Here is a 25,523-nt window from a genome sequence, read left to right on the forward strand (position 1 = left end):
TCATTCATTCATTCAATAAATACTTACAGTATGTGTACAGTGCATAAGATTCTGTGTTAGATGCTAGATTCTGGACTAATAGAATGACATGATGACTTAAGATAACATAGAACAAATACTTTGAATGAGTATGCAAATGAAGACACCAAAGTACAAAACAAGGGTATCTTATAAAATCTGTGGTGTTCTAAACAGTTCTTTGAAGAGAATAGGATGCAGGAAGTATTGAGAATGAACTAACTTGACATGTTTGGGAAATATGGAGTAGTATGGTGTGGTAGGTGTCGACTGGGCATGCTGGAGTGATAGAAGATGTGAGTGTTAGGAAGAGGACAAATTATGAAGGGTCTTATTTGCAAGCTCTGCAATAAAGGTGCTATAGCAACTATGAAAGCACTATTTTCATCAGCTTCCTATTCAGGATTTTGGTAGTCGTCAGACTTTTTATACAAACACATTTCATAAAGTGGTGATAATTAACAAGGATAGGATTTGCATCATTCTTCTTTACCTTTTTTCTCATGATGTGTCCTTTTCCTAAGAATGACTTTACCCACTATATCTATGCAGAAAATTCCTGCTTATCTTTTAAAACTGATTTCAAGATCACTGTTCTGGGAAACCTTTTCTTATCTCCTATTCACCCAGGCAGCCACACCCCTCCTCTGTGCCCTTTATCCACATAAATATCCAATTCATTGCAATTGCACTGACATTGTAACTGAAGTCAGATTCCTTTACTGATGTAAGAGATTTATGAGAAAGTGATTGTGACTAACTCATCTTTGAATGCCTTGTTTCTAGCTTATGGAATGAAATGGAGCAGAGAGCCAATCAATGCTTGTTGAAAGAATGATTGAGCCATAGCCTTTCTAAAGAAAGACTGGCCCTCTAATCAATACTGTTTTACCTCCTCTATACTTTGAAATCGAAAACATCGTCAACTGGATTATTTTAAAATAAATTGTATGCTCTGTTTTCATATGTTTATTAAATAATGCATATATAGTCAAAATTTAAGAAATTCTAAAGAGCATAGGGCAGAAAAAACATACCAGAATCCTAGAACTTAGTGATAATCAACGGTAATATTTTGGAATTTGTGCTTGCAGTTTACTAAATTTTATTAAGGAAAGGTCGATTTTGTTTTGTTTTGTACTATGTATGGTACTTGTCAACCAGTTTAATTAACTTATTATCTTGTAAAAATTTTCAGTTTATTAACATTTCTTTCTCATTTCATTTTTTAATGACTGCATGATGTTACATCATATGGATTGGTTATAATTTCTTAGCCATTTTCCTTTTTAGGACATCAATGTTTGTTTTTTAAAAACTTCTCATTGTAATAACCACGTGAAGAAGATTGTTTACCTCTATCTTTGACTGAGCCTGTGACTGATTTTTTATGAGTTTTATGTAGAAATGACATTGATAGGTAAAGGAGTGCCAGAGTTAAAGCCTTTCATATATATTTCTAAATTGCCAACTGGAAATGTAAAATAATTTATACTGCCATCAGCAATGACTAAGAACATGAGTTTCCTTGAACACTTTTATATTATTATTATTAAAAACTGTCAATGATGTGAAGTAGGCATATTTTAAAATTTGCATTTTTTTAATGATAGAAAAGTTTGGGTATTTGGATATTTTCATATTACTAGACATTTATTATTCATTGTGTGATTATATGTTGTAAGTATACAATTATTAATTTGCAAATTTACAATACTGTCTATCGAATGGCTGTCAATTGTTTATTTGTTGTGATTTAGATTTTTTAAGAATAACTTTGTAATATATCACATAGATTTTCCCCTTGGATTCTAATGCTAATGGATTGGTCACGTCACTTTTTATTTATCTGTGTTTTACAGCTAAACACTAGTAATGACAATGGGTATCCTTGAGTTTTTCCTTGAGTTTGACTCTAATGTGAATGTCTGTATAGCATTATTCATAATTTATTTTAGCTTTTAAGGTCTGAGATAGATGATATTTCTTATAAGAAAGTATCGTTTTACTCTTATTTCACTGAATTTTACTTTGTTTAGGCATAGATGATGCAGTTCATCAAATATTTCATACATTTAACTAAATGTAATTTTTTTATAACTGAAAAAATTAATGACATGAATTGATACTCTAATATTGAAACACTTCACACATCTGAATAATTTCCTACATTTTTATGGTTCCTTATTCTTTCAAGGAAATGAAAGAAAAATATTTGCATCTATAGTCATAAATGAGTTTGCTCATTTTCTTTTATTGAAATTTCTTTGCCATGTTGTGACTTCAGGGTTGACTGAATCAGTCCTATGATTTGGAAATTTACAGACTTTCTTTTCTCTTTCAATTAAGTTGATAATCTATAGGTGAGTTAAAATTATTGCCTTTGAGAAATGGAACACTCAGTTATAATTATCACCATCTTATTCCAAGCCACTATTATATATTTTGCTAGTAGTATTTTAGTAGCCTCCTAACCAGTGTCCTTGCATCCACCCTTGTGAGCCTACATTCTATTTTCCACACAGCAGCCAGTGACCCTTTCAAAACACAAATCAAATTATGTCAACCTTTTGTGTAAAATCCTCCAAAGGCATCTCATGTCACTCAAAGAAATAGACTAAACATTCTTACCGTGAATTCACAATCTACAACTTGTACTATAGAAAATAGTACTAGTCACTAATTAATTTATTGAATGTACAACTAAAGCATGAATGTAGCATAGTTAGGCAAGGGTATACCCCATCCCCTGCAGCATTACCCCTTATTCCTCAACCCCTGATAGAGCGGGCATAGAACTCACTCACTCTAGAATCTTAATATATCTATTCAATGTTATCTGAATCTTACAGAGGTGGTGGTGGGGTGTTATTGTAGGAAATGTAATAGGCCATGTAGAAGATAAAATGGAATCATAAGCTAATATAAGTATACACACAAATGTATGCAGGTATGTATCTATATGCATATATGTGTGTGCACATACACTATATACAATTTAATGGAAGCAATACATGCATATGATTTAAAAAACACATGAACTGTGAAATATTAAGTCTGGGCATATTTGTTCTTCAGTAATGTAAACTTGAAAATCTTTTGGCTGGAAGAAATCCAACCCAAACAACGACATACCTGAAATTCCATGGAACGTCCTAGCTCCATTGTATTCGATTCTCTCTCCAGATAGATTATTTTGGTTCAGTTATGCCTCTGTAATTAACCTACTTCACTATAAATCACATCCATATTAAATCCAACTTTGACATCTAACGTATCTTTCTTTCTGAACCTGTATGGAACAACATGAGATGTAAGTGTAATTTCAGGTACTTCTTCATGTCTTTACACTTAAAAAAATGTTAAAATCTTATCAGCAAGTACCTTTTAGATTATAAAATGAAAAGTTAGAACCATAGACATAGAAAAAAATGCTGGTTTGCATAGCAGTTTTTAATTGGCAAATTGCCTAAGAATATTGCTGTGCATAATCTTTGCTCTGGTCCTGGAATTTGCTTGGAGAAAATGTTTAATTATGAATTTGCATTTATATTTTTAATACTTGATTAATAACACTACAAAATAAGGTCTTCCAATCCATTCCACTATACAGCATATAGAATGGCAGGCTCTGACTATTATTTTAGGCCTGGTCAACAAAAACCCAAATCACAAAATATTTATTGTATGTGAAATTTGGTGGAGAGAGATAATCAATTTGGCTAATTCAGTCTTAAAGTCTGTAAGGATGAAGTAAAAATAAGCAATTCCGAAGCACATTATCAAGGTAGTAGCTCTGAGTAGACTTGGCTTAAGCTATGACTATGTTATACCAAAAACAGCTTCTTGCTTCATTTTTTATAGGGAAATGCTTGTATTGATCTGTTTTTATGCAATTGTCTTCATATTTATTTCCTTTTCTGTAAACAATTTAGAAGAAATTGGAGACAATGGATGTCTTCCTATTGGAATGGAAGGGGAAGGGGGAAGATGGCAGTGAGGAGAAAAATGGACTTTTCTCCAGAGAATGAGGTCTTCATTTTTTAATAAATGTTTGTCAAAGATCTACTCTGGCCAAACTGTGCTACAATTTAGTGAGTCAAATATACACAAAAACAATAATAAAGAAATAAATTGCTTTAAAGGATCTAGAAATAAATGTCAGAAAAACAACAAAAATTAAAGGGCCCTGACATTTCAAAGTCTTGCTGCATAGATATTGCTTTAATAACTGATATGTTTGGCCACAGAAAGTTGTTAATTATGTTTGGAAAAAGTAAAAGGGAAATCACTGTTTACTTTCTTGCTTTTTTCTTGTAAGACTATGAGTTCATGCACAGTAAATGTTTGGAATGAAGGGATAGGTAGATGAGTTATGATTACTTATCTACTTGTTGTGTGATGATTGTTGGGTCTATTACTTTAATTACACCACTACTCTCCCTTCAATGTTTGTTTTTAGCAAGACAAAATACATACAATTTTTCCTTTGTCATTAGTACAGATGTTTATGGTATGAAACTGATGAATGGGTGACCTTTCAATGAATATCAGTATTCTCATGTCAAGTTTCTGATCTAAAACAGTTACCTAAACTTAGAAGCCTGTCTTTGTAGAACAAAAGGGGAAAAGATAATGGTAAAAGCAAAAAATAAAAATTACTTGCAATATAACATACTAATATAATAGAAAAAATTGCATAATATAATTAAAATCACACCAGTAAGCCATTGATTTAAATAGGCAAAGCACCTCCTTAGTTAAGTTGTCCTACTTTTGCATGTAATTTTTGTTGGAGAGATTACAATTCATTTAAAAAAGAACAAATTCAAACATCTAACCTATTAGTATGTATTCATTTTTTGGAGGTAGAACAAAATATGTTTCTATTTTGTTAATCAGTGACACATTTCAATTACCCTCAATAGTTTCAGTTCAGTTCCATAACATGTTTCAAATTCATTAGAAATAGTGATATATTCTAGAATTATAAATGATTTCAAACATGTTTACCTCTGAATTCTCATTTATCAATCAACATGGCACAGCTGTAAGTATTCTGAGATCCAAACCATTTTTGCAAATGTGATAATTCATTGGCCACTAATGGTTGAAAGTGAGAACTCTTGAGTCGGACTAATGACTTCAATTCCTGGCCTGACTACTCATCAGCTACATGTTCATGTAAAGTTATTCAGCTTCCCTAGGCTTCAGTTTCCTCATCTGTAAATGGAAAAAATAATAGAATCTTTCGCAAAGGTTTTAGGAGTTAAGTGAGATATTATATAAGAACTGATTAAAACAACCCCTGGCATACAAGAATTAGGTATTTTATTACATTCATGATGTTTTCCACTGAGCACCAACTATGTGCTGGGAGCTATAGATCCAATGGAAAGCAAAGAATTTGTAAAGAACTGTTGCAGGGAGAGAGTAGGAGAGAGCAACAGAGGGAGGGAGAGAGAAAGAACTATAATTAAAGTGTATTTGTATTTTACAAAGTGATATACCATGTCTACAATGCTGGACTTCAGCTACTGTGCTTGTTCATACTTCACCATTTCTTTCTTATTTCAAATAACAGAAGTCTTTTTAAAAGAATTGGAAACATGGGGCTTCCCTGGTGGCGCAGTGGTTGAGAGTCCGCCTGCCGATGCAGGGGACACGGGTTCGTGCCCCGGTCCGGGAAGATCCCACATGCCGGGGAGCGGCTAGGCCTGTGAGCCATGGCCGCTAAGCCTGTGCGTCCGGAGCCTGTGCTCCCGCATACCGCAAAAAAAAAAAAAAAAAAAAGAATTGGAAACATGAAATACATTGACTGTTGATGTTATTTGCCTCTGTGAAACTGGGGAACATTACTTCCACATTAATATAAGTTTAAGGTCAATACTAAAAGTTGGATTAGTGAACACTAGGTGGCGGCATTTATGAAAAATTAAATTGGAATAAGCTACTGTGTCGCATTAAAAAAAAAATCACAGATACCTCTTTCACAACAATGACTTGTTTTTTTTCAGTTGGTTGGTTGTTCATTTTTTGTTTTTACTATTTCAAATATAAATGTTTTAAAGTCACAAGGAAAACAAGGAGAGGAGGGGAAAGATATTTAAATGTATTTCTCTTGTTTTACAGATAAGATTCATTGAACACTTTACTCTTGAATGCCCACTTGTAGGTAGATGTTTGCTGAGAGGAAATATTTTTGAAAGAAACTCTTTTTAAATGCATTGTCTGACATTTAGGGACTAAGGATTACAGAAACAATTGTGCTTTTTTAAAAAAATGGATATAATGGATATAATTAATTGAATGCTTAGGAAATTTCCAAGTACAGGGTTAAAAACATCGCAGGTGTCACCTCATTATGTTTTTCTACAACCTAATGAGGTAGGTACATTTTGGGTCCTGTTTTATAGATGATGATTCAGAATTTCAGAAGGCTTAAGAACTTCTGAAAGGTTACACTTATAATTGAGGAAGTTGAGTCTCAAATTTCAAATCCGTATCATTCTGAGTCTCCACAGAGATTTTAACCATTTTGTTGTACAGATATTTAAATAGCAGATTTCAACTACTTGATTCCTGTAAAATACACAATTTTGAAACAGAGATAGCAGCAAGCGACGTTGAATGTGACTCAGAAATGATTTGATCTGCAGATTGGAACCAAATTACTTACAAAAATTTTGAAAATATTGATCTCTTAATTATCCAGAGAAAATATTTGACTCTTTTGACTTTGTCAGATAAAGTCAATTAAAATGAATCATTTTATTTTTCAGTTGTCTTAAGTACTATTTTAGATTGACTCAAACAGTTATTTATGTAAATGTAACTCTAACATACTACACAAGAAACAGATTCTATTTTTCACTGTTCTTGAAATGTCTTAAATTGATGAGATTCAAGAAAAAAGGAAAAAATCAATTGATTTTTAATATAGATACAAGTTGCATTATTTAGATTGTAAGTAAATGGTATGTAGACTTCTAGCTTTTATATTTTCAATGTTTGAGTCATGTTATAAAATATAACATCTAAACTTTACAAAATGCATATTTTGACCCTAAATCCCCAAAAGGTGATACTCTCACCTTAAAATGAGACTATTCACTACTCAATTGTATACATTTATGTAATTATATTAATATTTTAGGGACTTCCCTGATGGTCCAGTGGTTAAGACTTCACACTTCCACTGCAGGGGGCACGGATTCTGGTCGGGGAACGAAGATCCTGCCTGCTGTGGTGTGACTAAAACATTAATTAATTAAAAAATATTTTAAATAGGAAAACTAATTATACACTCAAATCCTTATAGAATTATGATAAAAAAGTTGCTAATCGTCAACATTTCTTTTTTGTAGTAGAAGATAGAGTGAAAGGCAGAAAGCAATCCCATTCAGTCATTTAATTAGAAATTTTCCATATCCCAGTTGATTTCTTATTTACACATATCATTTACATATATCAATGTTTTGTCTTAATTTGGTAGATAAAAATAGATCTTTTTCATACGAAATTATAACATCTGTTAAACCCATTTAAAACATATTTTATCATGAATTGATAATACTCAATGTAGAAAATGTGAAATATATGGAAGCATAAACATTATTAAAATACACATACTGTTCCCAATCTACAGATAAGCATTATTCATATTTAGTGTATTTTTCTCTAGTGTTTTCTTGATGCATTAACTCTGAATATGAAAAACACAGATGCACAGGCACATGAACACAAACACACATATATCACATGCACACCCATATGTCTCAAAATTGGAATAATGTTAAATACAACACTTAGATTCTGTAGGTTTTCGTTTTCTGAATAATTAAATTTTATTTGTTGAAGTTCTTGGCATTGCATTAAAAAATAAATGATGATTATCCATTTTGGAGAAAACATCAGATCTCAAGAACATAATTTGTACTATGAAATTTGAACCTTACACAAAGACAGGAACAAGAGCTAAATTGAGTAGGTAAAACATCTATATTTATTTTTCTCTACTTTAATTATAAAATCATATAGTTTTATTGTTAGGTTAGACCTATCTCAAGAGAATCTGGTTTAACTCTTTCATTAGCCTTAGTTTTCTCAAGATTCCTATTTATTGTCATTTACTCAAAACAGTTTATCAGTGATCCAACTATGTCACTTTTAATGTAATATCTATTTTACCTGTTTCTTTGCTCTCTGCCACTGCTATCTGACCCATCCTAGCTAGATATTAGCCAGTTAATCTTTTTTTTTTTTTAATATATCTTTATTGGAGTATAACTGCTTCACAATACTGGACTGGCCTCTGTCTCACAATAAAGTGAATCAGATGTATGCATACATACATCCCTATATCCCTTCCCTCTTGAGCCTCCCTCCCATCCTCCCTATCTCACCCTCTAGGCCATTGCAAAGCACCGAGCTGATCTCTCTGTTTTTTTAACATTTTGTATGTACATTCCCTTGGGTGTAAATATTCTTTAAGAAACTATGTGATGTGACATTGTTTTCATTTAACAAAATTCATTTAAACATTCCTGTATAGATACATACTTAGATTACATTCTACTATATTTTTGTAATAGATAATTGCAGCAATAACTTTATACATCCATTTTGAGTGTTTTTCTGATTATTTCTTTCAGGTAGATGCCTAGATAAGAAAATACTGGATCACTGGATGTGAACACTTTTAAGATTCTTTATGTAAGCAATATGTCAAATTGCTTTCCAGAAATTATGTACCTAGTTTTACTTCTACAATAGCTTATGAAACAGCCTGTCATAACGCACACTCAGCAATTTTTAGCATTTTCATTTTTAAAATCTTAATCAAATTGGTGTGGAAAAAATAGTATTTTGTTATTTTAATTCTCACATCTGATTACTAGTACAGATGAACAGTTGTTCATGTCTTTATTTTTATTTGTATTTCTTTTGTGCATTGCCTATTCATGTTTTTTTTAGGCAACTTTGTTGAAACCAACATAAAAGCATCATCAAAACAACATGGTTGCCATACAACTACCAATCAGCTTGAAGCCAGCTTAGCTCTTTTTTGTTTAGCATATGAATAATGTACAAAAGAATGCTGGAAAAAAGAAGTACCTCTAGGGTAGAAAACTGATGCTAATAGTATTATTGTTTTTCATGAAAATTTAAAAAAGAAAGTATGTTTGCTACTTCCCTTCTATTCCCTTGGCTAAATTTTGTTTTCATAATGTTTATTCAGTTAACATAGGTATTTTTAGTACTTCTCTGGATAATTTTTCCAGTCCAGCAAGGTTAATCGTAGAATAGAGATGCCAGATTTAGCAAATACAAATAGAGGATATCCAGTTAAATTTGAATTTAGAATAAACAAAATGACATTTTTAGTATATATATATATATATATATATATTCCAAATATTGCATGGGAAAGAGTTAGGCTAATATATATATTATATATATTAGTACATATATATATATTATATATATTCATTGTTTAGTTGAATTCAAATTTAACTAGACACCCTGTCTTTTATCTGGTAACTCTATCCTAGAGTCATCATACACAGAGCTGGGGCATTTGTTCCTACTCTCCATAAGCTAGTTGTTCCTGTCCTACCACTGAGCTTTGATAAATACAGAATAGATAAGAAATAGATAAGGACCAGTCATGCTTTCACCTTCCCTCCACTCCTGAAAACAAGTGTTTTATGTTCAAGGCTCTAGAAGTGTTTTATCCTCAATACATATCTCAACCTTATCTACCTATTCTAGGGAAGGAGCCAGGGGGTAATATCTCTCCTCAATCCGGACTTAGCCTGGAAAGCAAAAGGTTCTAAAGACAGAGTTCTAGAATGTCACAGTCTTCATTTCAATGATGCAAACTGCAAATATTCTTGGATGACTGTAATATTTAGCTGCTTTTTACACTTTCATGTCAACTTCTTGTAATGTTCTCTCTTTTCCTGGTATGTAGCACAAACTATATTTTCTGCCAAACCTTCTGTAGGTAGAAATGATACTTTTATCACTAGCCTTCATTCAGGGAATGGGTGCATGGTCAGAGTTTTATCTTACTTCTATCTAGACAAACCTATCAATTAAGAAATGAATATTTGAAAGGTTAGTATATATCAGGCACTATGCTATGCGTTTATCAGTGAGATGAGGTTTCATGTTATCTCATTTAATTCTCAACTCCTTGGAGTTATCTTATATGGTACTTCCAGGCTTTCCATCATGTTATCTCTGCCTCTCTTTACACCCATCTTCCTACCAGTTCTCTTTACCCTTCAACACCTAGTTCAAGCACCGTCTCCTTTAGGTAGCCTACCAGACCCAGTTCAGCTGGTTTGAGAGGTGTCCATCTGTGCTTCCTCAAACCTCTGTGCTTTCATCTGGGTTACAATAACCCTTGGCTGCCTATGTTCCAGAGCACCCCCAAGGTGTTTGTCACACCCATGACCCCTTCTCTGGATAACTGTCAACCCCATAGACCCCCACATGGAGGTTTCCTTCTACTTTTGACATGAATACTGGAATAATGCAAGCAAGTGTGTATCTCTTAATCAATAATCCTTTATAAATACTCCAAATCTGTGTAAGTGCAAATAAACTTGAATTGCTCAAAAAAAAAAAAAAAAAAAAAAAGAAGAAGATATACAGCTGAATGAATTTTGAATGACCTGGGATTTTCACCATTTTCTCCTCCAAACAGGTGGTAAACTCCTGTGTCCTACATTTTACTTAAAACAAAACTTAAAACAAGGATCCCTCTGCTTAGATTGGCTTTAGAAACAACTGTTGAATAATCGCCATAAGTTAAGGCTTAGTTCATATCCTACCTCCTTCCACTAATCTTCATGGATAGTCCTACCCAAATGGGATTCTTACATCTGTAAATTCAGGACATTTTTTTTTTAATGTGGTATATATTCTCTTTCAGTGTTTGCACTGTGTCCATTAAAAACAAAAGAAAATAAAAGAAAAGAAAAAAAGAAATCAATAAATTCAAGAACAACAAAAAGTTACTATAGAAACACAAAAGAATAAGTGCTATATTCTTATGAAAGTGATTAGTAAGGGTAATACATGAAGTATATCAATCAATCAATCAACTTCCTACTCTAAAGGAAGTGACTAAGTTATCTCTAATCTCTGACAACCAGTATCACAGGCTTACACCTGAATGTACACAATATGTTGTTGACTGAAAAAATGTTAAAAAAATTGAGCATGATCTGGTCTTTTTTGTGTGTGAAATCTTTTCTAAGAGGTAATAAGATTTCAAAACTCAAAGGAGCTGAAGAAATAATTGAGTCTAATTTTCTAGGTTTATAAATTAGGCTAAAAGTCCAGAGAGGTTGTGACTTATCAAGTTAGAGACAGCTAGGTTATTTTACATAATGATAAGTGTTCTAAAGAAAATACACTAGAGTAATATAATTACTCAGAGAGGCTGAAGGACACTACAGAGCTAGTGGTCACTGAATGCCATTTGAATTGAGAGCAGAGTTACAAGAAAGAGCTCACTGTGCCTTGCACCAGGTCAAAAGCATTTCGGGTGGAGAGTATGTAGCATATATAAAGGTCCTGAGGTTAGTAATAATTTGACCTACTTATGGAAGGAAAAAAAAAGGATACTGGAAGTGAGACTGAAAGTTGGAAAAATTGAGGCATAGGAGTCATCAAGGAAGGCTCTGTAGGCTATGGCAAGGCATTGGGTCTTATTTTACATTAATGAAAAGTCATTGGAGATTTGTATATATTTGTGTATATTTATACAAATCCATGTTTTTTTTACATTTATATTTATTAAATCTCTCCTGTATACTGAGAACTATTTGCAACCATTGCAATCAGATATGATTTAGATAAGTTCTTCTGCTCTCTAAAACCTCACAATCTATTGGAGAAGAATATCTAAAAACTATAAATTTATAACAAAACATAATCAGTGCCTTAATAGAGGTAGGTTAAACTGTTAATTCTATGAGGACAGGGATAACATCTGACTTATTCTTTTCTGTATCTTCAGCTTATAACATAGTGTCTGTCACATAGTAGGTGCTCAATGAATGTCTATGGGAGGAAGTAAGGGTGGGGAGAGAATACAGTAGTTGGGTAGATCAGTGGTGTGAATTCTGTCTTCTAGGAATCGGAACACCTTGGACTTAGTTTTCCTATTTGCTTTCTACAAGAGCTTATTCTGTGAAATGACAGAAAGTTTGCTTAATCTTCATTTTTCCATGAATAAATTATTTCTTGCAGTTACTGAGATGCTGCTGTTATACAAACATGGATTTTCATGGTAGGTGTAGAATAAGCTATCAGGGATGTCCCTGGTGAGATTGCATTAGACAGTCACCTTATCTAGAGCTTGGGTGACAGAAATGGACAACCCAAGCACCGGGAATGTGCTTGACAGGCTTTGTGAAAATGCCTGCTGGCCTGATAAGGGCTTCATCGTGGAGAATATGGGTGATGGTGATAAAGTGGAGATACATGGTAAGAAAGTGGGGGCACAGTGACTAGCGTCACTGAAGAGAACAGAGTCATCAAGGAGGGGAAAGAAGGGAAGGATGAAGGCCTGAGGATTACAGGGGGAATCTTGAAAACTGAATACTTCTCCTGAATAGGTAATCAGAGAAAAGGAATTATTGATGTAAAACTTAAACAATATCCTTCTAGAAACCAGATAAATACTGGGAAGGCAGCTCCTTTGTTTGTGAGCAAATCACTGTGATTTTCATTAGATGCTCAAAAGCAACCACACAATGGAATTATTTACCATTGTTTCCTTCTCTCCTCTCTGGTAACAATATGGGATGGCAGCAGCAACCCTATTCTGGGAGCGGGCTAGGGAGAAGAGTGTTTATAGACCCTCAGAACTAAAAGGGCATTTGAAGATCATCTATTTCAAAACTTCCACTCACAGACAAGGCAACTGAGGTTTAGAGACCTCAAGCAACTTGCCAAGGTCACTTTGCTCTTTCACAGCAGAGCCAATTACAGAATCCAGGTTTCTTGATTCTCAGTCAAAAATGTTTCTGCACAGAAGTGGAGTCCCAGCTGCTTTTTTAGGCACAGTGATCTGAAGATGATTTGGCCAGGGGCAGAGCAAGGAGTGGTCAGTGAGCTCAAATTCTTCAGCCAGTTCAGCCAGTTCATTCTCCAATAACCATGTTGGTTTTTCAAGTCAAAGAGTAAATAAACATGAGTTGGGGTTTAAGGTCAAAGAGACAGTAGTTAGGTGAGAAATGGAAAATCCTTACAGGCCATCCTAATAAATAATCTTAACTGGTGTATTTTATTTACCACATATAGCATCTATGCATTGAGCTCACCTCATGCAAATCTTAAAAGTTGTCTGGTATGGTATGTATTAAATAATCACTCTATGATTAACTGAATGTGTTACAAAGCTATGAGAAATCAAGGGATGGGCAATAGATTTGGTTTTAAAAGTGCCTGTGTTCCAAGCTCTGCTCTACCTCTTAAAAACTCAGAGAACATGGGGGAGTTAGAGCTTCTTTGTGCCTCAATCCATCCAGCCTAAGATGAAATTAACAGTCTGGAAAATTGTTGTAATGAGTGATTATCTTGTATAAAATATATATGTACACCAGCACACATGTATCGAGGACAATCAGTAGTAGATTTAAAAATATTAATTTACAATCACTATAAAAATAAGGCAAAAATTAAAATTCTGAGTCAGTACCCATGTGGGCAATATAGTTGGGAATCTATAGAATCTGAAGATTTACAGAGTGAAATTTCAAGTTGTGAAGATCTACATTCCTGGTTCTCTCACTTTGCAACTATTTGAACACCGGGCAAGTGACCTAATTATGCTAGACTTTTCTTATTATTAAAAAAAGGGGGGGGGGCAGGGAAAAGTGGGAACTTAGTGAGTAAGTGCTGTGAGTCTTAAGTTAGTTAGCTTTGTAAAAACTTAGTTCTGTGCCTGGCTTAGTTAGTGATAGCTATTATTATTATCATCACTATGATTACGCATAGGGAGTTCCTTGCAGATTTTCAGACATGGCACCTTCTGAGATAGGGAATGGGAAAATCATGACCGGGAGGCCAAGTTTCACTCCCTGGCTCTGCTTTTTTCACTTTTCATCATCATTAACCTTCTCCTATAAGGAGGGTAGTTAATAGAGAGTGAGCTAAGGCATCATCATAGATGACTCAGAGACTGTGACCAAGTCACACACGACAACCCATGAAGAAATAGGGCCACTTAACGGGGTTTGCCATGTATCAATAGTCCTATGTCTTTCTGAAGACAGTGTACGAGTATATACTCTTCTCTTTTCATAATGCCTAATATAAAAGAAAAACTGTCATCACCTGACAGAGTTTATATTACTACCTTAGTTCTAAAATATATACAGAGGAAAAGAGAATACCTCTTCTCTTCATTCTCACATGAAGAAACAGAACAGACAGCATTCCACACTAGTTAGGGGCAGAGCTGGAACTATAATTTGAGATTCTTCTAAGACTTTTTCATATAATCTGGGTGAATTCATATATTCTATTTTCTATTCATATTGCTATTTTCTTAAACATTTAATACTGAACATAATTAAGTCCCATAAATAGTTAAACATTTAAGTCCATGAATATATCTCTATTTTGAAGATATTTTATGAGAATTGTTTATTTGCACATTGAATTCAGGACCATGAGCTGCTGCAGAATGGAATTATCACCCTCTACCTACCAGGAAGGGCATTATAACAGAAGAAACCAAGCATTGATACAAGTTTCAAAGCAATTCAGGGAAAAAATAAAAAGTTTGGGTTTAGAACTACTAACTGTTATGTCCCAAATGAATCCCCTGATCCAATATCCATTTCCCTCAGTAGAGAGGAAATAGGACATATGGAAAAGAGTGTGAGTTTTAGTGCCAGAGAGACCTAGAGTACCTATCCAGTCTTGTCACTGACTATTTGTAGAATTTATTGCTCCTCAGTTTCCTTATCTGTAAAATGGGACTAATAGCCAACTACACAAGATTGTCCTAAGAATTAAACAGAATATAAGCAGCATAATAACGTGTTAAATAAATACCGGTTATATTCCTTTCCCCTTTTCCTTAGTTCTTGGGGATTCATACGTTCGAAATGTCAGCCTTCCCTTTCCTGCTGGGGTTTGTTTTTCTTAGGAGGAACCCACAGACAGCATTCCTTGCAACTGTATGTTTTGAACTGCTGAGTAATCCCCCTCAGTGACATGAACCATGTCAGTCTTTGACTTACATTATCGTGTCTATGATCACCAATAGCTGTTTGGCTTCTGTTCATCTTATGGTTGCATTTATGATGATCCCTTTAATTCTGGACTAAAGGGAGAGAAGTCTTCCCCATTAAACACATCAGTGGAGAAAGACATGCAAAATGTTAGTGTCAAAGTAACTTCAAGGGAGTAAATACTACTTAACTTTCACCTGAGAGATGAGAAACTAAACTCAGAAGCCCCACATTGAGAAATCTAGGCATCCCATGATGAAATTTTCAGATATAAAATTTCAACCTTATTGTGTTGATTGAATTTCCAGAGACTGGCTCTGTACAGCTCTAAGAAAATTACTACAACTAGAGGAAATATTCTGAAATTAAGAAAAAATTAGATAACTTAGAACCACCAAATTTTGTGCTTAGAGGAGGATCTCAGAAACATTTGCCAATGATAGGCAAATCTCCTTAGAAAACTGGAACACATCTTCTAGACCCTATGTGTTTAAAAAGATATTTTAAAATTCTGCTATTACTTCCATGATAATATTTTTAAAATATAAGAATATTCAGTGTCATTTTAATAGCAGTATCAAAATAGCATAATGTCTCAATATTTTAGTGCCAAAATGTAGGTTTATATTTACAATCATGTTGGCACCAAAATAAATTGCTTAAATAACATGACAGTATTTAAATATGATTTCAATGTTTTTGAAAAATTGGTTAAATGGAGCATGAAGACCCTGGATTTTCATTTTCCTTTTTAAAAGCACCAACCAAGTATTAGAAAACACTGTTCTAAAATATTTGATCTGATTGCTAAGTGGGTGACTGGAAGATTTCATTAAACTTGTAAACAGTTAGTATTCTCATTTATAAAATAGGAATAATAATCATCTTACTGACTTTTAATCAAATGACATGATTTAAAGTGTTTAACTTGTGGTCTCACATAGGAGGTGTGCAGTACACTTGATTACACTTTCCCTTCTTTTATACTCTGCTTATATACTCTCTTCTAGAGGCCATCAGCCACATCATTTTATATATAATTAAAGAAAATAAATAACGGGCATGTTTTGTTACTAATAAAATAAATGCAAAAATACTAATATATAAAATGACTTGAGTGTATATCATTTCAGGAAAACATCTCTAAAATAGATCATTAAGGAAGAGTTCTTAAGAGTATTTTGGGAAATGTTACCTCTTAGGACAGTATTCTGTTCTGACTCGGAGAGGAGACACCAAAACTTTTCCCATCCTGGCAGATGGATCCTCCAATTCTATAATCTATAAGCAAAGTCACCCAGAAATGGAGGCTATAGTTAAAGAAATACAAACTTAGCCAGATTTCTTTTGGCATTGTGTCTACTCAGTTTAGGAAGATTCCCGGGTAGACTTTCACCAACGAGGGACAGCTTTCCCTGACTTCATCTTCTGTTTTCCTAAATGATAGCCTCTCTTGAAGCATTGGCACACCAAAAATTATGTTGCCTTCTCATTTTTGTGCTTGCCACTGTATTTCATGGACTAAGTGCAGATCCATGCTATATGTTATGGCCCTGCCAAACTCCATCCTTCTCCTGGAAGATTGAATTTTACTCATAAAATTCCCAAATATTTAATGTAGAGGCAGGGCTGGGCTGATATGAAGAAACCAAATACAGCAAACCAATATTAATTCATTCAACAAATAATTATTGAATATAAATTTGCAGGGTCATTTTGAAGATTAAATGACTAAACAGTAAGAATGCCTAGTACAGTGTCTGGGATGCATAACAGATAAACTTATAAGGTGCTTACTCTAATTTATCTTTATTCAACTAGTGGAGACTTTATAAATCTATGTAGGAATTTAATATATCATTTAACTCTATTTTAGCTACACTACATATAACATGATAAGAATTTGTGAATGTTGGAGTAGAAGGGGAAATACCTACTAGGGTTCAAATCACTGGAAAGAACAGATGAGATGGAAAGATGCTGGATTTAGGCAGATGTGATCTATGTCAGGATAAAGTCTTAATCCTGAAAGACAGGAAGGTGGAGATAAAGGCCAAAATTGTATTCACGTTGTAAATAGGTAGAGTCAAAAATTGAAACCATCCTGTAAAGAATGTCCAGATCCTCTTAGAGGATTGTCTGGAGGCGGCCCAGATGCTGGCATGGAAGAGTCTGGAAGAGAGTCAGCTCATGTGTGATAAAGAGATAAAGAGAAACGGATCATGGGAGTGATAACCAGTTAGAAAATCCTGACCAAGGAGACAGAGGGAAATCCAATTGTGTAATCCAAGGTGACAGCATCCAGGCAGGGGCTATGCTCTGTAGGCTGAATGTCTGAGAAAGGGAGGCTGGAGCACAAAGAGAATACCTAGTTTAAAGATTTATGGTAAACAGAGATCATCCAAACTGATTTGTATATAACTTGAGCCCAAATGGCTACTGCTGGCTGCTTCTTGTCTTTCGTCTCCTTTAATATCATCTCCAAAGAGTCAAGAGACATGTATTATTTAAATATAAAAACCACGAGCAAGAGTAAATCCTGAAAAAGTCAGATTAGGTGTGAGACCAGGAATTTGTGCATGGGTGAATACTTTGTCTCATCTGGGTAACTTTGCAGACTCTTGTACCCAGTGTGAGGCAGTGGATGAGGCATGACGATAATGTATTCAGCCTGATTTTTAAAAACACTCTTGAACTTTTTTCTATATCCAAAAACGTGCTATATCCACAAGAGTGAAGATAATGAAATTAATTCAGTTATATCTGTTCCTCACATTGATTTAAAAAATGTCTTCTGAACCACCCTTTGAACCAAATATATTTTAAAAGTTTTAAGTTTATTTTTAAATATAAAATGCTATTGTTCAGCTTATTCACTCCACCCTTTCACCAGGATTCACTGTGATTGATGTTCAGCAGTTTTTAAAAGTCAAATCTACCTTCAAGTGGCGATGATTCCTACCACTGGTGACATTCAATACAAGTTTAGTTGGGAAAACGTTTTGAACAATTTTCCATGGTGAGTTATAGAAGGTGAGAATCTAAGTCAAGACAAAAATGTTTCTTGTGCCTGTGGAAATTGCCACTTTTTATGTGATCTTATAGACTCATCTTGTACACCTTTTATGTCCTCTTTTTATTGACACTTTGATGTTTTACATGCCATAGAACTGGTTTGATTTTGTATAAAGCAAAGAGAACATGCCAAGAGAATAAAAGAATCAGTCTTAAAGTAGTTATCTTGTTTGTATCATATGCCTCTATAATTGGTGAGTTAACTGAGAAGTATCTATATGTTTGGATAATAATCACAGTTTGTTGCTTTTGTTACTACTTTAGCATTTACACAACTTCTTCCGTGGACATTATTCTGTTTGATTCTCAAAAACCTTGTAGGATATTCATTTTAGGATGTAAGTAATTTTCTATCTCTGTTTTAAAGATAAAGGTTGAGTTCAGGAAATTAAATGATTTGCACAGGCTACATAGTAAAGTGGAAGAATTTTTGCTAAAAGTCATTTCATGAAAGATTTCTTTCTGCTCCACTATGTGAGGCTCTAAAAGATTTATCTGACATAAAAATGAATGCTAGGATAAAAGACATATGCTAAAAATTCAACAGAGAAGAAATCCAGGAAATACCATAGAGCAGAGTATTTTGTTTACGTGTGTGTTAGGGGTATGTGTGTGTCAGTGTGAGAGAGAGAGTGAATGCACATGTGTGTATGTGTGTGCATGTGTTTATGAGGTGGGGAATACAGGCAATTTAGATTAAATGTACTGAGAGTGTTCTTAGTTTTGTAATATATAAACCTTGAGGAATGACATAAGGAAAACTAAAATAATATGGACATTATTTATGCTGTCTCTGAGCCAAATAAGGGTAAGATTTTCAAAATATATAACAGGTTAGACTATAATCATTCTCCACAAATCTCTGTGCTCATTGATACTCCCTTCTCTGGCTGTTTTTACACAGTGTCTGCTTACCTCTCTTTTCCTAATTTATAACCTACTCTTCCTTGAAAGACTTCAGTTTAAGGTTTACTTGTTTCAAGAACTTTTTCCCTTTTCAAAATTCACTCACTGAGCTTTTCTTAACTCTAAAGGCTTAAAACTTCATGGATGAGTGCACAATACTTAAATTATGTCTCATCTCTCAGTTTTCTTTTATTTAGGAAACGATAATTGAATAACCACCATGTGAATTTAGGTACAAATTCCTCCCCTCAACTTCAACCCCACATTGAATAACAAAGTGCTTAAAGACAGACGAAAAATATTGTATCTTATATCTATCCACAGTATCAATACAGAGATTCTCACAAATTAGGAAACACAATTATCGTTTAATTGATTATTAGGGTCTATATGATACCTTTATTAAATTCATAAAATATTAGTAAATCGACACCAGAAGGAATTGTTTAATTATTAGTACATCAAAAGGAATTGTTTAATATATCACTGAGGTAAAAATAACTATTTTAAAAATGAAGACATCCAAGTAAATTTAAAACAGTTTGTTCACATATGGTTAAATATGACTTCTAAAATAAAATATTATCACACAATTAATTTGTTCATCAGTAATCAATACCGTTTTTTGTGGTTGGAGATCAAACATTTCAGCTTGGTTCCCTTTTAGATTATCAACTATATGAGTAGATAAAAAATTAACATGACATTGTCTATCTGAGTGTGTGTGGTATGTGACTATAAGTTCAACTAAAAATATCTTCCTGATGAAAGCTCATAAGAGGAGATAAAGAGCATATGGACTTGCTTTCTAAGTCACATGTGTACATTTTAGTAGACAATAATGGTATTTTATTATCTAAAATCTTTTTATGGGTAAACATCAAGACCCCAGAATGGATTTCAAAAATGCTTTGCAGTAATGATTTACCTTATCTCCTACAAAAAGACTGCCATGTTGTAGATGTTGAAAAATAAAGAAGAATAATTCTAATCATTTGGTTGCCTGGGTGCTCTGGATACATGGTGGAAAAGAGGAATGATAAAAATAATAATTGGTTATAAAACTCCACTGGGATAGAAAGTGCCAGTGCACATCTTCAAATTCCATTTGCATTTAAAAGAAGCACACTCAAAAATAATTTTCTCTTCAAACATTGCTAAGCCTGAATTTATTTTATATAGCTCCCGTAGGGCACATTTCTGGTAGCAATTGAACACATTTCCTTGCTCTGATGTTAAAGCTAATTTATTGAGCAAGTTGTGCCAAAATACCTATCAGAACTTTTTTGAGGTGTGGTAGTCGTGTCACCTGATTCTAATACCAAAACCATCCAAGTTATATTGTGTTTAAAATTTCTTGCCAAAATATTCAATCAAGAAAAAAATATAATAGTTAAAATTATCACCCAATTTTACAGACTGAAAGGGTTTTAACTAGATCTGCACGAGAATTGCAAATGTTTCTGTTTGTTGATAATATTTCTATTGTCTGAGATTCTAAAGCACCCACATTTATAGAAAAAATGCATAATTCAAATGCCATACATTGGACTGGGTTTTGCTATTTGAGAAACAGAAAACAGTAACATTTTTCAGCTGAAAAGTATGCTTAAAATTTACTCTCCCCCAAGTTTTTCCTTGTGGAGATGAAGAAAACAAGATCCAGAAGACGTTCACTTATTCCCGCGTTACACAGCAAATGGAGCCCAAGTTCAATTCTCCTGCTTGCTAATCCAGAACGCTTTTCTTTACCGCACCATGTCATTCTGGGTCACTATTCATGTGCCTTCATGAAGATGGTTGGTGTTCGACACCCCGCCGTGAAATTATTCCACCACACCTGAGGCCTGTCTTTCTACTAGACCCAGGTAACAGGAGTAGGTGGATCAAATGGGCCTTCAAGCATCTTTCCCTTATCCCGCACTGAGGAACCTTTTGTGGCTCTCCGGGTTGCTCAGGACTTGACCATGGAAGTTTGCCCCCTTGCACAGGAGTAAAACATGGGTGTTAAGAGTTTGGTAATCACATTTTTCATCCTAACTCCACCATTCCCCAATTCAGAGTTATGTCAATTGGAGAAAGTTAAATACCTTTTCTTGAGTTGAATACACACATCTCTCAAAAGAAAATTTACCAAACTCTCAAAATTGTGTCTAGCTGGAGCATATAATATCTGTCAATAAATGATGCCTATTATTCTTATTTTTAGTAAACTTGACATGATTCACTAGTATGGAGTTATTGTCAAACAAGGTTAATGCAGCAATGGACATATTAATGGAGAAAGGTGTCTGGAAGGGGAGAACTCTATTTCCACTCCTTTCTTTATTGTCAGCCCACTCCCGGGTAAAATCTACAGTTCTGTATATAATAAGGTTCTATAAAGAACATAGACATACCTATTTTTTTTCTTCTCAACTACAATGTGAGTTTCTTCAAGTGAATCTGTAAGTTTCATTTGTCTTTATAAATGTTGCACCAAATACATAACCTCAGCTTTCTTATTTTTAAAATGCAAAAAAAAAATCACCACTTGCAGGGTTGCTGTGATAATAAATGATGACAAAATTATGAGCAAAAATTCTGATACATGGTTTTTACTCCTTAAAAAGATATTATCTTCTCCTCATGCCTCAGTTCTGTGTCTGCCTTCCCAGATATGATGTCTGGTTTCTACATTTCCTGGTTATACCCTTTGCCATTCTGAAAACAGTCTACCTTCTTCACAATGTCATCCAGGCTCTGCTCTCATACAGAAAGTGGCTTACTAATCTGAGATGTCTGTGCTCTTATCTTTTAGATTTTAAAATCCTAGGTCTGGAAAATAAAAATGAGAAACAACTACAAATGTAATCAGGTCCATCCTCCCATTGATTGACTGAGCTTTTACTGTAGCCCTTCCACTTGGTTAAGCATAATACACCTCCTGCTTCATCTACTCCTTAAAATATCTCTATAAAGTAAGTGTTATTATCGTCTCCATTTTAGAAAACAGAAAAATTAGGTTCAGAAAGGTTAAATCACTTGCTTCAAAAAACCATAGCTTAGAGGGGTGGGATAGGGAGGCTGAGAGGGAGATGCAAGAGGGAGGGGATATGGGAATATATGTATACTTAGAGCTGATTCACTTTGTTATACAGCAGAAACTAACACAACGTTACATAATGTTAACTAACACAACATTTACAATATTGTAAAGCAATTATACTCCAATAAAGATGTTAAAAAAAAAACATAGCTCATGAACAGCAGAGCTGAGAGTTTAACCTCTTTTGTCTGATGCCAAAGCCCATGTTCATAATCATTTTTGTTTATGATGACTCCTTTCAATTTCCATCCATTGATTACAATTCTCCCTGTAGATCTGAACAAAAAGCATAAATCTCTTTCATCTGACAGTCCTCTACACAATTCAAATCAATTATCACTGGATGTTGTAGCCTTGAGTCTCTGTTTATCCAGCCTAAAAAAAAAAAAAAAAAAGAAAACAAACAAACAAAACTAAGGCCCTTTAGTACTTATACATATGACATCATCACAAATCTTGTCAATGTTCTGGTCACCCTTCCCTTAACAGCCATGACTATTTTATCTAGCCTCCACTGAAAACAGGAAATTTAAGAAACCTCTACTTCTCCTTTTTTTCATTTCAGCAAAGAATGGAAACACAGAATCATGTTTAATTTTTGCCTGATGATTTTGTTATTTTTTTCTTGACATTCACTTCATAAAATTACTTATAATAAAACCACATAGCATTGAGAGATGAATTAATACTTTAAAAGCATATTAATCTGTGTGTCCCTGTTTGGTAATATTACAGCAGATATAAGGGAGAGAAAGGACAGATAACGTTAGCATAGTCATTGTTTTCCCATCCATTCAGTAAGCATTTATGTAGCATACACTATGTGAGGAGTGATGAGCCAGTCACCAGAGATAAAATGATGCCCAAGATGTCTGCTTTTTCCATAGGAGGTTTATAGCATAATAAGAGAAAACAGACAAGAAAATAAAGAGGAATTGATAAAATATTTTGTAATAGAAGTCTGTATATATTTTTGTGGAAACACAAAAAGAGAAGGATTATTCTATCTTGAAAGAATCCAATTAAAATAGAGGTGATGGGGCTTCCCTGGTGGCGCAGTGGTTGAGAGTCCGCCTGCTGATGCAGGGGACATGGGTTCGTGCCCCGGTCTAGGAAGATCCCACATGCCGTGGAGTGGCTGGGCCCGTGAGCCATGGCCTCTGAGCCTGCGTGTCCGGAGCCTGTGCTCCGCAATGGGAGAGTCCACAGCAGTGAGAAGCCCACGTACCGCAAAAAAAAATAAAAAAATAATAATAATAAAATAAAATAGAGGTGATGATATTTCAGCTGAATCTTGAAAGATGTGTTGCTGACCAGGAATCCAAGGTAGTGGCATTAAGGAAGAACAAAAAGGTTGAATCTTAAGGAGGCAGAGATATCTGCCCTACTTTGTATAAACTAGCTGCAGAATTAAAAACAGAGCCCCCTATGGACTCATCCCGAGCTTCCTCAAGACTTCAGAGATTGTTTCTGCACTCTTTCTGGGCTTCCTCTCAACTCTAGAGCTACCTGGAGCCAACCCTACACACATAGCAAGTTGAAGTCCTGCCAGGTAGGGGAGAGGCTGACTTCCCAGTAAGCAAGCCAGTGCCTGGTTCATCTTGCCTCAAACTAGCCCTTCTAAAAGATTACTTGAACCTTCTGAGTAGGCTGATGTTAGGCAGATACCTAAGCCAGCACAGAAGAATCTGCTTGGGCATGACTTGAAGATTCCAGAGAGACCTGTGATACAGAGGATCTTGAAAGGATGCTCTCTCTGAATCTTTTCAAATGATATTTTGGGAAATTGAAGTAGGGGTACAGCAGGAGGATATGGGCCAGGTGAGGAGAGAAAGGAACTGAATGCATAGTGAGCCTTGACTGACACTCACTGAATCAGCAGCTAATTTGAGGTTGATAATATCCTATCAGAGCTGTTAAGTTTTAAAACATGTCTGCAAATTCTTTGACACTTTTCCCACAAAAAGTGGAGTCTAATTCCTCACCCCTTGAATATGCATCAACATTAAATGACTCACTCCTCATGAATAGACTGATATACAAATTCCATAAATTTCTAATTGGCTGTCTCTCCCAGGTCTTTGGAACCCTGTACATCCATGAATGAAGTCCAGTTCCCCTGAACTCAATATGCTTCAGTAACCATATGAAGACAGAGAGACTAGCTCAAGAAGCCCCAGCTGTTCAACTCCAAGTCCCAGCATGTGAGTAAAAGAGACTTCAGATATTCAAGCCCTCAGTTTTTGAGCCACCCTACCTGATGGTGAGAGGAGGAAAGAACTTTCCTTTTTCCTGACCAGATTGCAGATCCAAGAACAAATCATGCTGTTTTATTTTATGCCACTCAACTTTGGAGTAGTTTGTTACAGTCACAGCCACTGGAACATTAGCACAGATGACCTGAGTCTCAGAAAATTTCAGCATCTGCTGTCACAGAACTAGAGAGTACCAGAGCCAGGCGCTAACCCCCAGTTTTCCTTACACCAAAACTATGGTCTTTTTCTCATTCTACATGAACCAATAGGTCTCCTTTCAGCTGCAGACTCCTGATTACCTGTTTCCCCACTGTGATGTCTACCACACCACAGTACTAACAGCTTCCTGTTGGTACCAATAATCAAAAAGCTGTTATCTGGTTGCAAATCTCTCGGAAAGAACCTGTGACACTGATATAATAGTAATAATAACCAACTGTATATACATTTGTAGTTTAAATGAGTCATACCTGTGGTAGTTAGGCTCTTTCAGGAGAAGGAACTTATATCCTCTCCCTTGAACCTATGATCGATTTTACCAACAGAATGTAGAAGATGCGATATTCTCAGACTTCTGAGTTCTGGTCTCTGTTTTCTTCCTCTTGAAACCCTGAGCCACCAAAAAATCCCAAGCTAGACTGACAGAGAGAATAGCCACATGAAAAGACGATGGAGGATAACCTGCCATGTGGAAGGAGAGAGGCCAAAGGGAGGAGCACAAGAGAGCAGACATCTAGCCTCTGCTACAGCTGTCATCTGACTAAAACACATGAGACAACCCAGTGAGGCCAGGAGAGAAATAACCCAGCTGGGCCCAGGTCAACCCATGGAATTGTGCGATACAATAAAATGCTCTGAAGTATAAGACTTTAGTGTGCAGAATTCTCTAATTTATGGATCATGGTACTATCCTTC

General features: G+C 34.7%; 1 long non-coding RNA gene across 4 annotated transcripts in view; it reads left to right on the plus strand.

Annotated features, from left to right (window-relative positions):
- LOC137223128 (uncharacterized) overlaps window positions 1–25,523 on the plus strand; it is an 82,928-nt gene that overhangs the window by 37,076 nt on the left and 20,329 nt on the right. For 3 of the 4 annotated variants that reach the window (XR_010942728.1, XR_010942730.1, XR_010942731.1), the window contains exons 2-3: window positions 22,066–22,225; window positions 24,431–24,557. This is a non-coding gene — a long non-coding RNA (uncharacterized lncRNA). Of the gene's footprint in view, window positions 1–22,065; window positions 22,226–24,430; window positions 24,558–25,153; window positions 25,456–25,523 lie in introns of those variants that run through there. The other variant, XR_010942729.1, reaches the window with a different exon arrangement.

This window comes from Pseudorca crassidens, chromosome 4, assembly GCF_039906515.1.
Source record: "Pseudorca crassidens isolate mPseCra1 chromosome 4, mPseCra1.hap1, whole genome shotgun sequence".
Classification (NCBI taxonomy): Eukaryota; Metazoa; Chordata; class Mammalia; order Artiodactyla; family Delphinidae; genus Pseudorca; species Pseudorca crassidens.